Source organism: Apodemus sylvaticus, chromosome X (assembly GCF_947179515.1).
Source record: "Apodemus sylvaticus chromosome X, mApoSyl1.1, whole genome shotgun sequence".
NCBI lineage: Eukaryota > Metazoa > Chordata > Mammalia > Rodentia > Muridae > Apodemus > Apodemus sylvaticus.
Window position 1 is genome coordinate 18919934 of NC_067495.1, and position 13466 is coordinate 18933399.

Below are 13466 nucleotides of genomic sequence, written 5' to 3' on the forward strand. Positions count from 1 at the left end.
TTTCTTTCTTTTTTTCTTTTTCTTTTCTTTTCTTTTTTTTTTTTTTTTTTTTTTTTTTTTTTTTTTTTTTTTCGAGACAGGGCTTCTCTGTATAGCCCTGGCCGTCCTGGAACTCACTCTGTAGACCAGGTTGGCCTCGAACTCAGAAATCCTCCTGCCTCTGCCTCCCAATGGGTTGTTTCTTAATCCATTTCATCAGCCCGTGTCTTTTATTTGTGGAATTGTGGCCATTGTATTTAAAGTTATTGATAGGTGTGTATTGGTTTCTGTCATTGTGTTGTTGTTGGTTTTGTTGTCTTAGTCAGATCTCGTGTTTCAGTAATTATATATTCATTTGTTTTCTTTGTATAGTCTCTTAGCTATGTTTATTTCTTTGTTTAGCCTAACATATTGCTTTTTGTAGTCTGTTTAGGGTTGATCTACTGAACTGGAATTCTATTATCCTATTTGAACAATGGAAAGTTTTTCTTTGTCCTTCTACTACAGCAGATAGTTTTGCTAGGTAAAACAGTCTAAATTGGCAGCAATGGGCTTTTAGAACTTAAAGTGCAGGCCCTTCTGGCTTTTAGAGTTTACAATGAGAAATCAACTCTTATTCTGATGGGCTTTTCTTTATATGTGACTTGTGTTTTCTCTTATAGCTTTCAATATGCTTTCTGTATATTTGGTGTTTTAACTGTCCTATGTATGGTGGTTTGGATAAGAATGGCCCCCATAGGCTCATACATTTGAATGTTTCCTTCCTTTTTTAAGATTTATTTATTATATATGAGTACACTGTAGCTGTCTTCAGACACTCCAGAAGAGGGCGTCAGATCTCATTACAAATAGTTGTGAGCCACCATGTGGTTGGTGGGATTTGGGCTCAGGACCTCTGGAAGAGCAGTCAGTGCTCTTAACCGCTGAGCCATCTCACCAGCCCTGAATGTTTCCTTCCTAATTGGTGGACTGTTTAGGAAGGATTAGAAGGTGTGGCCTTAGTGGAAGAGCTGGGTCATTGAGGGATGGGCTTTGAAGTTTCAAAATCCCATACCAGGCCCAGTCTCTCTGCCTCCTTTTCTGTCTCTCTCTACCTGTATCTCTGTCTCTGTCTCTTTGTTTGAATCCATCTCTCTGTCTATGTCCCTCTGTCTCTATGTCTCTTTGTTTTTCTGTTTCTCTCTCTGTGTGTGTCTGTCTGTCTCTCCCCACAACCACTGCTGCTTGCATATTAGTTTGTAAGCTTTTAGCTGCTGCTCCAGCACCATGCCTACCTGCCTACCTGCTGCCATGTTTCTGCCTGCCATGATGGTCATGAATTCACCCTATGAAACTGTAAGCAATCCCACCAATTAAATACTTTCTTCTATAAGTTGCCTTGGTCATGGTGCCTTTTCACAGCAGTAGAACAGTAACTAAAATACTGTGGCGTGCAGTATTTCTTTTCTCTTCTTATCTATTTAATGTTTTGTATACTTCATGTATCTGTATGATTACCTCTTTCTTAGTTTGGGGAGGCTTTCTTCTATGATATCACTGAAGATCTAGTCTACATCATGGATATGGGATTCTTCTCCCTCATCTCTGCCTATAATTTGAAGATTTGGTCTTTTCAGGGTATGTTTATTTCTTGATTTAGCCTGGTGATAGTTCAACATAACAAGTCAATTAATTTAATAAATCACACAATCATCTCAATAGATGCAAAAAAGGCCTTTGAAAAATCCAACATGCTTTCAGAATAAAATTCCTAGAGGTTAGAACTAGAAAGAACATACCTCAGCATAATAGCAACTATGTATGACAAATATGCAACCAGTATTATTCTAAATGGAGAAAACTTGAAGCAATTCCACTGAAATCAGGAGTGAGGCAGTATTGTCCACTTATAACAGTCAATAGCTTTCCTTTATATCAACAACAAACAAGCTGAAAAACAGATCACTTTCATTCACAATAGTCTCAAAGAAAATAAAATATTTAGGAGTAAATCTAATCAAGAAGTGAAAGACCTCTTTAACAAAGGCTTTCAGTCTCTAAAGAAAGAGATTGAAGCAGACACTAAAAATTGAAAGGTGCTGGGCGATGGTGGCGCAGGCCTTTAATCCCAGCACTTGGGAGGCAGAGGCAGGCGGATTTCTGAGTTTGAGGCCAGCCTGGTCTACAGAGTGAGTTCCAGGACAGCCAGGGCTATACAGAGAAACCCTGTCTCGAAAAACCAAAAAAAAAAAAAAAAAAAAAAACCCAAACACAAATAAAATTAACCTCTACCATTTAGTATTTGACAGAGATGTGAAAACCATAAACTGGAGAAAAGAAAGCATCTTCAACAAATGTTGCTAGGAAAACTGAATTCCACATGCAGACGATTTTAATTAGATCTATATCTATCATCCTACAGGAAAACTAATTCCTAGTCGATCTAAAACCTAAATCTGAAACATGAAAATACTAGAATAAAATATAGGCAGTATTCTACAGTCTGACAGATGACTAATATCTTTAATACATGAAGAATGCAAAAAACAGAGGAAAGTAAACAAGTAACCTATTCAGAAAACAAGCTATGGTAATATTAACTCTACCATACAACCTAGTTATACCATTCCCTGGGAATGTTGAATCTACATCCTACTCCACAAATACTTGTTCAGCCATGTTCATTGCTGTTCTATTAACAATAGCTAGGAAAACAATCTAAGTATCCTTCAATCAATGAATGGATAATGAAAATGTGTATATACACTATGGATTACTAGTCACCTGTTAAAAAACTAAAATGAAAATTGCAGGTAAATTAATGGAACTAGAAATGATCATAATGCACATAATTCCATTTATAAATATGTATATATACTTTAAATGGAGTTTCCTCATCTGGGTTCATGATTCTCACTTTAAAAGCTAAAGAACACCTAACAAAACCCACCAATAGTAGATGTGAGAGGCCCTCTTTTGAGTTGCTGGCCAACGTATTTGTGAATATAATTTGAGTCTGAGTCTTATTTCTGGGAGCATGGGGCTGATAGAACCAGAGTTTAACTTCAACACCCCTCCCCAACCCCTTCCAGTTCCTCTTCACCTGTTCTCCCACCCAGATCCATAGGCTTTCTGCCTTTCCTTCGAAAACAAGTGAGAAGGGATTCTTTTTTTTTTTTAAGGATTTATTTATTTTATGTATATCAGTATACTGCCGCAGTCAGAAAAGGGCTTCAAATCCTATTACAGGGTGGTTGTGAGGCACCCTGTGGTGCTGGGAATTGAACTCAGGACCTCTGGAAAAGCAGTCAGTGCTCTTAGCCGCTGAGCCATCTCTCCAGCCTGAGAAGGGATTCTTTAGAAGGAGTAATAAAATACACACTAGGCTGCAATAAGATAAAAACAAAAACCAAACAAACAACCAAACAAGAAAAAGAGCAAAAGAAAAAGCACAGGAAATGTACATAGACATGGAGACACATGTTTGCACACACAGGAATCCCATGAAAATACAAATCCAGAAATAATATATGTGCAAAGTACCTGTAAGGTTAAAAAATTCCCTGGCTTAACATTATGAGACAACCTCCAAAAAAGCTGTTGAGTTCATTTTGTATTGGCCATCTATCACCAAGCAATAGATGGCCAATACAGGCTTGTTTCCCCAGTAGTGGCTATTCCTGATTGTCAATTTAACCCCTTGTACACAACTCACTCCTTTTAAAGAAAATAAATTGAAATGTAAGGCTGTGTAAGATTTTTTAAACTGTACAGTGTCTTTTTTTTGTACAGTTAACACACTACCAAATGTGTCTTTAGATAGCCCTGTCCTGGCGGTATTTTCAGTAGCCACTAACCTTGCTTGGTACAGTCTAGGTGTTGTAAATTGGCATGGAAATTTAAAGCAGGTTCTGGTTGGTGCACAGCACGAATTAGTTATATATGGGGACAGATTTTTTTTCTTTTTCTTTTTTACTTTGGGGTTTTTTGTTTGTTTTTCATCTTCAGTTGTCTCTAATGCAGCTTATAAAGATAACTGTTGTTCTGTTAGCTGAATACCGCTCTGTAATTGCAAAAGAAAATTGTGACTGTTTTGTTGACATTCTGAATGCTTCTAAGTAAATAGAATTTTTATTGGTACTGTTAAAAAATTAATTTTTATTTTTTCCATTTTTTCTTTTATAGAAAATAGATTATTTCTCATACAATATATCCTGATTATAGTTACCCTTCAGAGATCCACCTGTCTTTGTCTCCCAAATGCTGGGATTGAAGATGTGTGCCACCACCCAAGTTTCTTCTTCTACTTCCCCAAGTTCCTCCCTCCTCTTCCCTAAGGAATCACCCCCTTTCTGTCTTTCACTAGAAAAGAAGAGATTTTTAAGAGATAACAACAAAGCATAACAAAATAAAATATAATAGGGTGATGCCTACATGGAACCCTCACCCCATGTTGAAAATCACTTTTTAAGAGAAAATGTAGGTCTAGCTGGGCATGGTAGTGCATGCCTCTAATCCCAGCACTCAGAAGGAAGGCAGAGACAGGTAGATCTCTGTGAGTTTCAAGCCAGCCTGTTCTACATACTGAGTGCCAGGAGGGACAGGGCTAGTAGACAGACCATATCTCAAAAAAACCAAACAAAACAATCAAACAAAAGTAGACCTAAAGGCAGATGCAGTAATCCCACCCACCTATAATACCAAGCCTTTGAAGACTGAGACAGGAAAATTACAAGTTTTAAGCCAGACTGGACTACATAGAAAGACCCTCAAAAAAAAAGGGAAATCTAACTATGGCTTAAATAGTATTTCCTCTCATATTAATAATATCTTTTGAGACTCTTCTGATTCTATGTTTTTCAAATTAGTGTTCATGTTATTCTGGAGATTTAAAAACATTTGTGGCCAGGCAGTGGTGGCACACACCTTTAATCCCAGCACTTGGGAGGCAGAGGCAGGCGGATTTCTGAGTTCAAGGCCAGCCTGGTCTACAGAGTGAGTTCCAGGACAGCCAGGAGTACACAGAGAAACTCTGTCTCAAAAAACCAAATAATAAATAAATAAATAAATAAATAAATAAATAAATACATTCGTGGGACAGGAAGGTGGCTCAACATCTGAGAGTACTGACTGCTCTTGAAGAGGACCCAGGTTCAATTTCCAGTACTTCTTAGGTAGCTCAAGATCATCTGTAGCTCCAGTCCCTTAGGATCTAACACTCTCTTTTCACCTCCACGGGTACCAGGCTTACACATGATGCACAGTTTTACATGCAAACAAGACACCCATACAAATAAAATAATAATCCCAACATTCAGTAGTTGGAGACAAGAAGATTGAGTTCAAGTTCAGTGTGGGCTATACATCAAGATTGTTATAAAACAAAAACCAAAAGCATCCTCAATTCTCCATAAGTTCATCAGAACATATTTTAATTTTGATTATTATCTAAATATAATAATAATATTCATGTTCTATATTTGGCTGATTATAATGTATTGCAGCAATAATTTCTCTTTCTTTCTTTCTTTCTTCCTTTCTTTCTTTCTTTCTTCCTTCCTTCCTTTCTTTCTTTCTTTCCTTCTTTCTTTCTTTCTTTCTTTCTTTCTTTCTTTCTTTCTTTCTTTCTTTCTTTCTTTCTTTCTTTCTTTCTTTCTTTCTTTCTTTCCTTTCTTTTTTGGATTTGGTTTTTTCGAGACAGGGTTTCTCTGTATAGCCCTGGCTGTCCTGGAACTCACTCTGCAGACCAGGCTGGCCTCAAACTCAGAAATCCGCCTGCCTCTGCCTCCCAGAGTACTGGGATTACAGGCATGCGCCACCACCACCTGGCAGCAATATGATTTCAATCGCCACATCACTATTGATTTTTATAATAAGATTTGCTGTAAGACCTAATATTTCATTTGTTAGGGGTCTAATATACTGACGCACCCCAATCTTTGTTTCAAAATGTAGATATGGGAATTTCTCTCTGATACCAGTAGATATAGGGTTACCTTAAAGTGACTCTTCAGGTTCTATGTCTAAGAAACACCTTAAGAAATGCTCAACATCATCAGTCATTAGGGAAATGCAAATCAAAACAACCCTGAGATTTCACCTTACACCAGTCAGAATGGCTAAGGTTAAAAACTCAGGAGACAGCAGGTGTTGGCGAGGATGTGGAGAAAGAGGAACACTCCTCTACTTCTGGTGGGGCTGTAAGATGGTACAACCACGTTGGAAATCAGTCTGGTGGTTCCTCAGAAAACTGGACATGACACTCCCGGAGGACCCTGCTATACTTCTCCTGGGCATATACCCAAAGGATTCCCCGGCATGCAATAAAGACACATGCTCCACTATGTTCATAGCTGCCTTATTTATAATAGCCAGAAGCTGGAAAGAACCCAGATGTCCCTCAAAGGAGGAATGGATACAGAAAATGTGGTATATTTACACAATGGAATTCTACTCAGCAATTAAAAACAATGAATTCATGAAATTTTTAGGCAAATGGTTGGATCTGGAAAATATCATCCTAAGTGAGATAACCCAATCACAAAAGAATACACATGGAATGCAATCTCTGATAAGTGGATATTAATTAGCCCAGAAGTTCTGAATACCCAAGGCACAATTAGCATAAAAAATGACTCCCATGAAGAAGTGAGGAGAGGGTCCTGATCCTGGAAAGGCTTGATCTAGCATTGGAGGGGAGTACCAGGACAGAGAAAAAGGAGAGAGGTGATTGGAGAATGGATAGAGAGAAGAAGGTATATATGGGACATATGGGGAGGGGGGAACTGGGAAAAGGGAAATCATTTGGAATGTAAACAAAGAATATAGAAAATAAAAACATATAAAAAATAAAGTATTAACTAGATAATAAATTCAAAGTTTTGAAGCAGAAAATATATTGGTTCCATTTGTGAAGCAAAAGGGTTGTAGAAGGTAAGGTTATGGTATACAAGCAGGACAATTGTTCTTTCATGCACTAACAGATGCTCCTATGACAAATTCTAAGACACAAGTAAGGTGATGTTCCCATTCATGAACTAAATGAACTTGAGATTTATCCCTTTTCTGTGGTTCTAAATTTAGTTCTCTGGTCCAAATCAGTGTTTCTCATGTCACTACTCCTCATGATGCATTATCCTGGCAGTTCTTAAGGCACTGAACAGATGTGCTACTATATTCAGTAGCTAGTCTCCGTGATCTTGAGGGACCAGTAAATGTTCTCACATGTGTTTTTCAGTCTTTGCAAGTATTCAAGAGCTTCTTACCACAATGTGTATGTCACAATTTGAGCTCTCATAATATAGTAGCACACTGTGTACACACACACACACACACACACACACACACCTCACTTAAAGAGAAAGAAGAAATTGGTAATCTTTTAGAAATGGGAAAAAAAACTTGTATGCTTTCAGAATCAGTGTCAAAGTAAAGGCATAAGAGCTTTCCTCCTCCTCTTCCTCCTCCTCCTCTTCTTCCTCTTCCTTCTACTCTTCTTCCTCCTCCTCTTCCTCTTCCTCCTCTTCCTTCTCTTCTTCCTCCTCCTCATTCTCCTCCTCTTCTTCCTTCTCCTCTTCCTCTTCATTCTCCTCTTCCTCTTCTTTTTCTTCTTCTTTCTTCCCTGATTTTCTCTGCTGACAGCATTCTGGTTGCAAGGTAGCTGTAACAGTGCCAGCATAAGGGAAGTTTCTTCCCGGTACATTTCTTTTTCTTATTCAGAAAGTTCTTTCCCAAATGTTCCCAGAAGACTTCTTAGATCTTAAGACTAAATCACACATGCATGCCTAAGCTAACCACTAGCAAGAAGAATGAGTCTATTCATACTTCTGATTGACTATTCAAATTCCACCATCACCCAATATAAGCCTGAGATAGGGCCCTTTTCCTAAACACATGATTACAAAGGACCAAAAACAGCAAGGAAGAAGATGGAACAATAGATTAAAGCAGCCAGCCAGCATCATTTTCTTTATACAACTACATCCATGGTCCCTACTTGTGGTGTTTGGTTCAAGGGTACTACACAGAAACTCAGAGGGTTGTAAATGGATGAGCACTTTGAAAGATAGCTATCTCCTCACTCAAACTCACTAACCAGCTCCTTTACTCTCATTTTAAGTACTAAATTCCTCAAATTTGAACAAAGATCAAAAATAGAAATCTCTACAGGACTTTGTTCCTTCCTTCTCTTCCAGAAGAAAGCAGGGCTTATACCATCTACCCACTAACATATAGAAATAGTTTTCCCAAATAATGTCTGTGTGCAAATGTCTTTTGGGTGGTTCTTTATTGGACTTGTCTTACTTTCTGTTTATAAGCTGTACGTTAGAGGATTCTAAGTTCCTTACCACATGCAAAGAAGTAGCTATCTTGTTATTGCTCATAGACCAACTCTAGTTTTTATAACAGCACTCAGTCCCCTACTTTATTGCTACCCTTGCCTTTTCTTTATATTGTCAAGAATCAGCATCTGCTAACTAGTAAGCCTCAAGAGTAGTAGAATACCGAGCGAGGGCCAGTGAGATGGGTCAGTATGTAAAGACATTTTCCTCCAAGCCTGATGACCAGAGTTCTATCTCTGGAACTCACACAGTATAAAGAAAGCAACTCCCATGTGTTGTCCTCTAACTTCTATATGTACGTAGTGGCATGTGCACATCGGCAACACACACACACACACACACACACACACACACACACACACACACACAAATAGAAGTAATCATGTTTAAAGGCTACTGAGTAAAATTCCTGTAGATTTGGTAGAAAATATGCAGTGGTGCCTGAGTTTGTTCCTGTTATGTTCATGATCAAAGACAATAACTTGGTGAGAAAAAAAACACTCCTAAAATGTCTTTCCTCCACATCAGTACTTCATTTGTCCACAGATTTCCCCCCAAGTCATTATGTAGTCTCTAACCTGTATTTAAACATTACCAATGGCTTTACCTGGCTTATACAGGGCCAGTATAGTTTCCTAGCTCTTTAGACATTTCTAGTTCTCTCCAATCTTAAAGCAAAGTGTTAAGGCCTTAGGAAAAAAAAATAAAGCTTCTGTTTCTTTTTATTATCACTATCCTCAACTCCAATTCAGTCTATTCTGCCTTCCTCTGTTCTCCATGAGTTAACAATGAAGAATTTAGTACCACATGACACAAAATAGCCTGTGCAAAGGTTATGTACTATTCATTTCATTTCTGGGTGTTCACTTAAACCTATTTCCTCTGGTTGGGGACTTTCCCATTATGATTCTTGGAAGGTGACAGAACCCATCTCTCCCTTTAGATAAAAGTGCCTCGTTCAATTTCCTCCCAATTTCTGGGGCATAACCTAGTGCAGTCACTCTAGACTTTTAAGAGTTGGAGGCAGAGAATTAAGGACAGAGCTGGAGTTAGTCTGTCTGTCTCTGCTCCAGAGCCTCCAAGGTGCTGCTGTGGGCTCCTCACCAGACCGGTCTTGCATCATGCTTTTAGTGTTGTTCCTGGCTGAAAACCTGCCTCTTTAGCCTGCCTACTGGATCAGGAAGGTACTTAGCATCTTTTTAATGGATTATTTTGCTGCTTAAATCACAAAGAGTCCAATTCTATTGCTTGTACTTGAAGATCTACACTACTAGCAGCCTATATTTCCTTTAAAGGTTTGTCTTACTTCTGAGAACACCAAAAGGACCGTATTTCCAGGGATAGTTTCTACTGAAAGAAATTCTTTATAGATATTTGTTTTGTTGTGAATAGTAAAATTATACACTATATGTCTACCCACTGTTGTCCCACATCATCTAATTTAGTGCCTTTGACTGCATGTGTTCAGCAATGCAGGAAAACCCTGTTGAAAGAGCTTTTGCTCTGGTAAAAGATTTTATAATATTTTTCGAGATAGGTTCATGATGTTCTTTATATAGTAAACTTGGTCTTATTAAACAGATTATTTTGTTTTTTATCCTTTGTGCCATCCCCAACCCCTAACCCATCACTCCCAGAGCCTGTGACACAGCTACTTTTAGGGTCAGGGCATGATCAGTAGATTCTGTTGGAAAACTAGAAGGAAGATGGGAGTTGGGAGGAGAAAGTTAATTCGATGTGGAGGTAGCAGAGCAGAGAATTCTCTTTCCATCAATTTATATAATTCTAAACCACTATCTTCTCCCCCCCCCTTTTGTTATTGGACATTTTCTTTATTTACATTTCAAATGAATTCCCCTTTCCAGGTCTCCACTTCGGAAATCCCCTATCCCATCCCCTTCCCCTGCCTCTATGAGGGTGCTCCCACACCAACACCCTTCTTCCTGCCCTGGCATTCCCCTACATTGCAGCATCAAACACCATCAGGACCAAGGGCCTCTCCTCCCACTAATGTCCAGCAAGGCCATCCTCTGCAACATATGTGGCCGGAGCCATGGGTAACACCATGTGTACTCTTTGGAAACAGACTATTTTCAAAAGATGATTTGAATTGTGTGGAATAGACTGTTCAAATGTAACAAATATAATTCATTATGAGTGTTCCAATTGACATGATCCAGTAACTGCCTGATATTATGTTTCCCGCTTCTATGTGTAATACCAAGGAGGTTACAAAGTTGGTCTTGTTACAGTTGAAATCAGGGTAGCACCTCTTTAGAGGTCCTGTTTCCAAATACAGCCATATACTGAAGTAGTAGAGATGGGGTTTTAACAATATAAAACTTAGACAGACAATAGTCAACAAGGGAAACCATAGTTCCTCTAATACTTTTCAAACTTTTTTTTTAAAAAAATTCGACCTATTAAGTTTAATAAGCAAACTACTGGTACTTCAGCAATGTAGCTCTCTGCATTAAGAACAGATGAGAGCGCCTGGCAGCAGTGGCACACACCTGTAATCCCAGCACTCTGGGAGGCAGAGGCAGGCGGATTTCTGAGTTGGAGGCCGGCCTGATCTACAGAGTGAGTTCAGGCCAGTCAGGACTACACAGAGAAACCCTGTCTAATCCAAAAAACCAAAAAAAAAAAAAAAAAAAAAAAAAAAAAACAGATGAGAGTTCAACAAGGCAGCTCATGGTCTCCCTCCACGAGGCCATCCCCCAATACAGACCCCATCCACGGTTCTGTTTTGTTTGCTTGTTTGTTTGGTTAGTTTTGTTTTCAAGACAGGGTCTCTCTACATAGCAGTGGCTATCCTGGAACCTACTAAGTAGATAAGGCTGACCTTGAATTTACAGAGATCCACCCACCTCTGCCTCCTCTGCTGGGCTTAAAGTCTTGCATCTACAAGCCCAACTGCTCTTAGGACCAACACTGAGTATTCTGTTTTGTCTCTAGAAGTTCTGAACCACAGTAGAACATTAGCTAAGTAAATTCCAAATTCCTTTCTGTATCTTAGGCAACAGAGTTTATTTTCCACCATTTTCCCATTCTAAATTATGTGTAGCCTGTTGTCCAGAGGAGCTAAAAGGTAGTTGTAGTCAGATCAAACTATAGCATAAATTATGTCTCAAGTAATAGATGAATGTCCAGAGCCCGAGCAATATGGAATTTCCCCACTTGTGAAGTTTTCAGAAGCAATTTAAGTCCCAATCCTTTCTTCTCAATTTCTTTTGGAGTTCAGACTCAGTAAGTCTCGGTCTTGCTCCGAGATGTTGGCAGAAACTACATCCTGAGCTGTTGTCTACTAGAACTAGTGACATTTCTGCAGGACTTCCGAGACATAATTAATCCGTCAGTAAAATTCTTATATGTCCCAATTTCTAATAATTGCTTTCTCAGAACCAATGCCCCATGTATAAAATTTAGAAGAAACTGAAACAAAGAGGAAACCAAAGAAATCCCGTAAGTAAAATATCCCACAGAAAGATTAGCTTAATACATTTGGTAAATCAGATTCCTCAAAAGTGCTGGTTAGGCCGGCGGTGGTGGTGCACGCCTGTAATCCCAGCACTTGGGAGGCAGAGGCAAACAGATTTCTGAGTTTGAGGCCAGCCTGGTCTACAGAGTGGGTTCTAGGACAGCCAGGGCTACACAGAGAAACCCTGTCTGGGGGGGGGGGGGAGGTGCTGGTTAGGTTAGATCAAAAGAAATGTTAAAGGACATAAAATTCATATGAAATGAATGTTCTGGATTGATTACTGACTTGGATAAAATTATGATGGGTATTTTTAGGTCATTCAGAAAAATATGAATAGAAGTTAGGTGTTAGAACATTGAAAATGTACTGAATTAGCAAAATGAAGGTAGCTGACTTAGAAAAGGCTGAAGAACAGTAGTTGTAGTATGCTTTCCACTTGGCAGAAAAATAAAAGCCTGCAGAAAAGCCAGATGCAGTGGCTCAGCCTTGAGAAGGTTGAGGCTGGAGTACTGGCATGAGTTCAAGGCCATCCTGAACTACACCATAATATCCAGGCCAGCTTGGAATACAGAGACTAGAATAAACTCCAGACTGGTTCAAAGTTTAGGATCTTACTGACTCGGTCTCTGGAGTGTAGTCATCACAGTATCTCCATACCCAGGCAGAAACCACACTTTCTGTTCACTCTTCTTTGAAGTAGGCCAAGCTTCCTCTTTCCTTTTAATTATGAGAAATGTAAAAATTTTAGAAAAGTTGGTGGTGGGGGGGTGTAGACTGTTATTAGGAAGGGCCCTAAGGGGAGCTGGAAATGGAAGTAATGAAAACACATTGTATTTATTCATATGGTTCTTTTGTTTGTTTGTTTGTTTGTTTTTTCGAGACAGGATTTCTCTGTGTAGCCCTGGCTGTCCTGGAACTCACTCTGTAGACCAGGCTGGCCTTGAACTCAGAAATCTGCCTGCTTCTGCCTCCCAGAGTGCTGGGATTAAAGGCGTCGCCACACTGCAAACAGTTCTTAAGGATACATTAAAATATTATCTTAAAAGCTTCAGAACAATTTGGGTGTGATTGCCCACACTTTTAATCCCAGTAATCTAGAGGCAGAAGCAGGTTTGTGAGTTTGAGGTCAGCCTGTGTATATAATGATTTCCAGGAGAGCCAGGGTTATGTTAGAACAACCCTGCCTCAAGAAGACAAAAATAAATAAATAAATAGACAATTAAAATAAAAATAAAGGCTTCAAAATAGTAATGAATATTATAGTAAAACTTCATATTCCTGTTAACCAGAATTGTAGATATTTTGTCATACATGCTTTTGACAATTTAAAAAAATTATAGATAGAATGAATGTGTTCCATTTAACCATCATTTGTATTGGTATCCTTGCCTATAGATTTTCAACCACAGCAGCCATCTTCTAGTAATTCATCAGATGACAGGTACAAAGAGAAAAGTGGAGAGGCACGTAGAAAACATGGAGTTGTTCCTTTGGCCACATGTATATGAATCCACAAGAAAGGTGATATTATAAACATCAGAAAAATGTATACTGTTCAAAAGGGAACTGCCCCATAAATATCACTATGGCAAAACAGGAACTATCCACAATGTTACTTAGCATGCTGTTGCCATTACTGTAAACAAACAAGTGAAGGGAAAGATTCTTGCTGAGAAAATTAATAT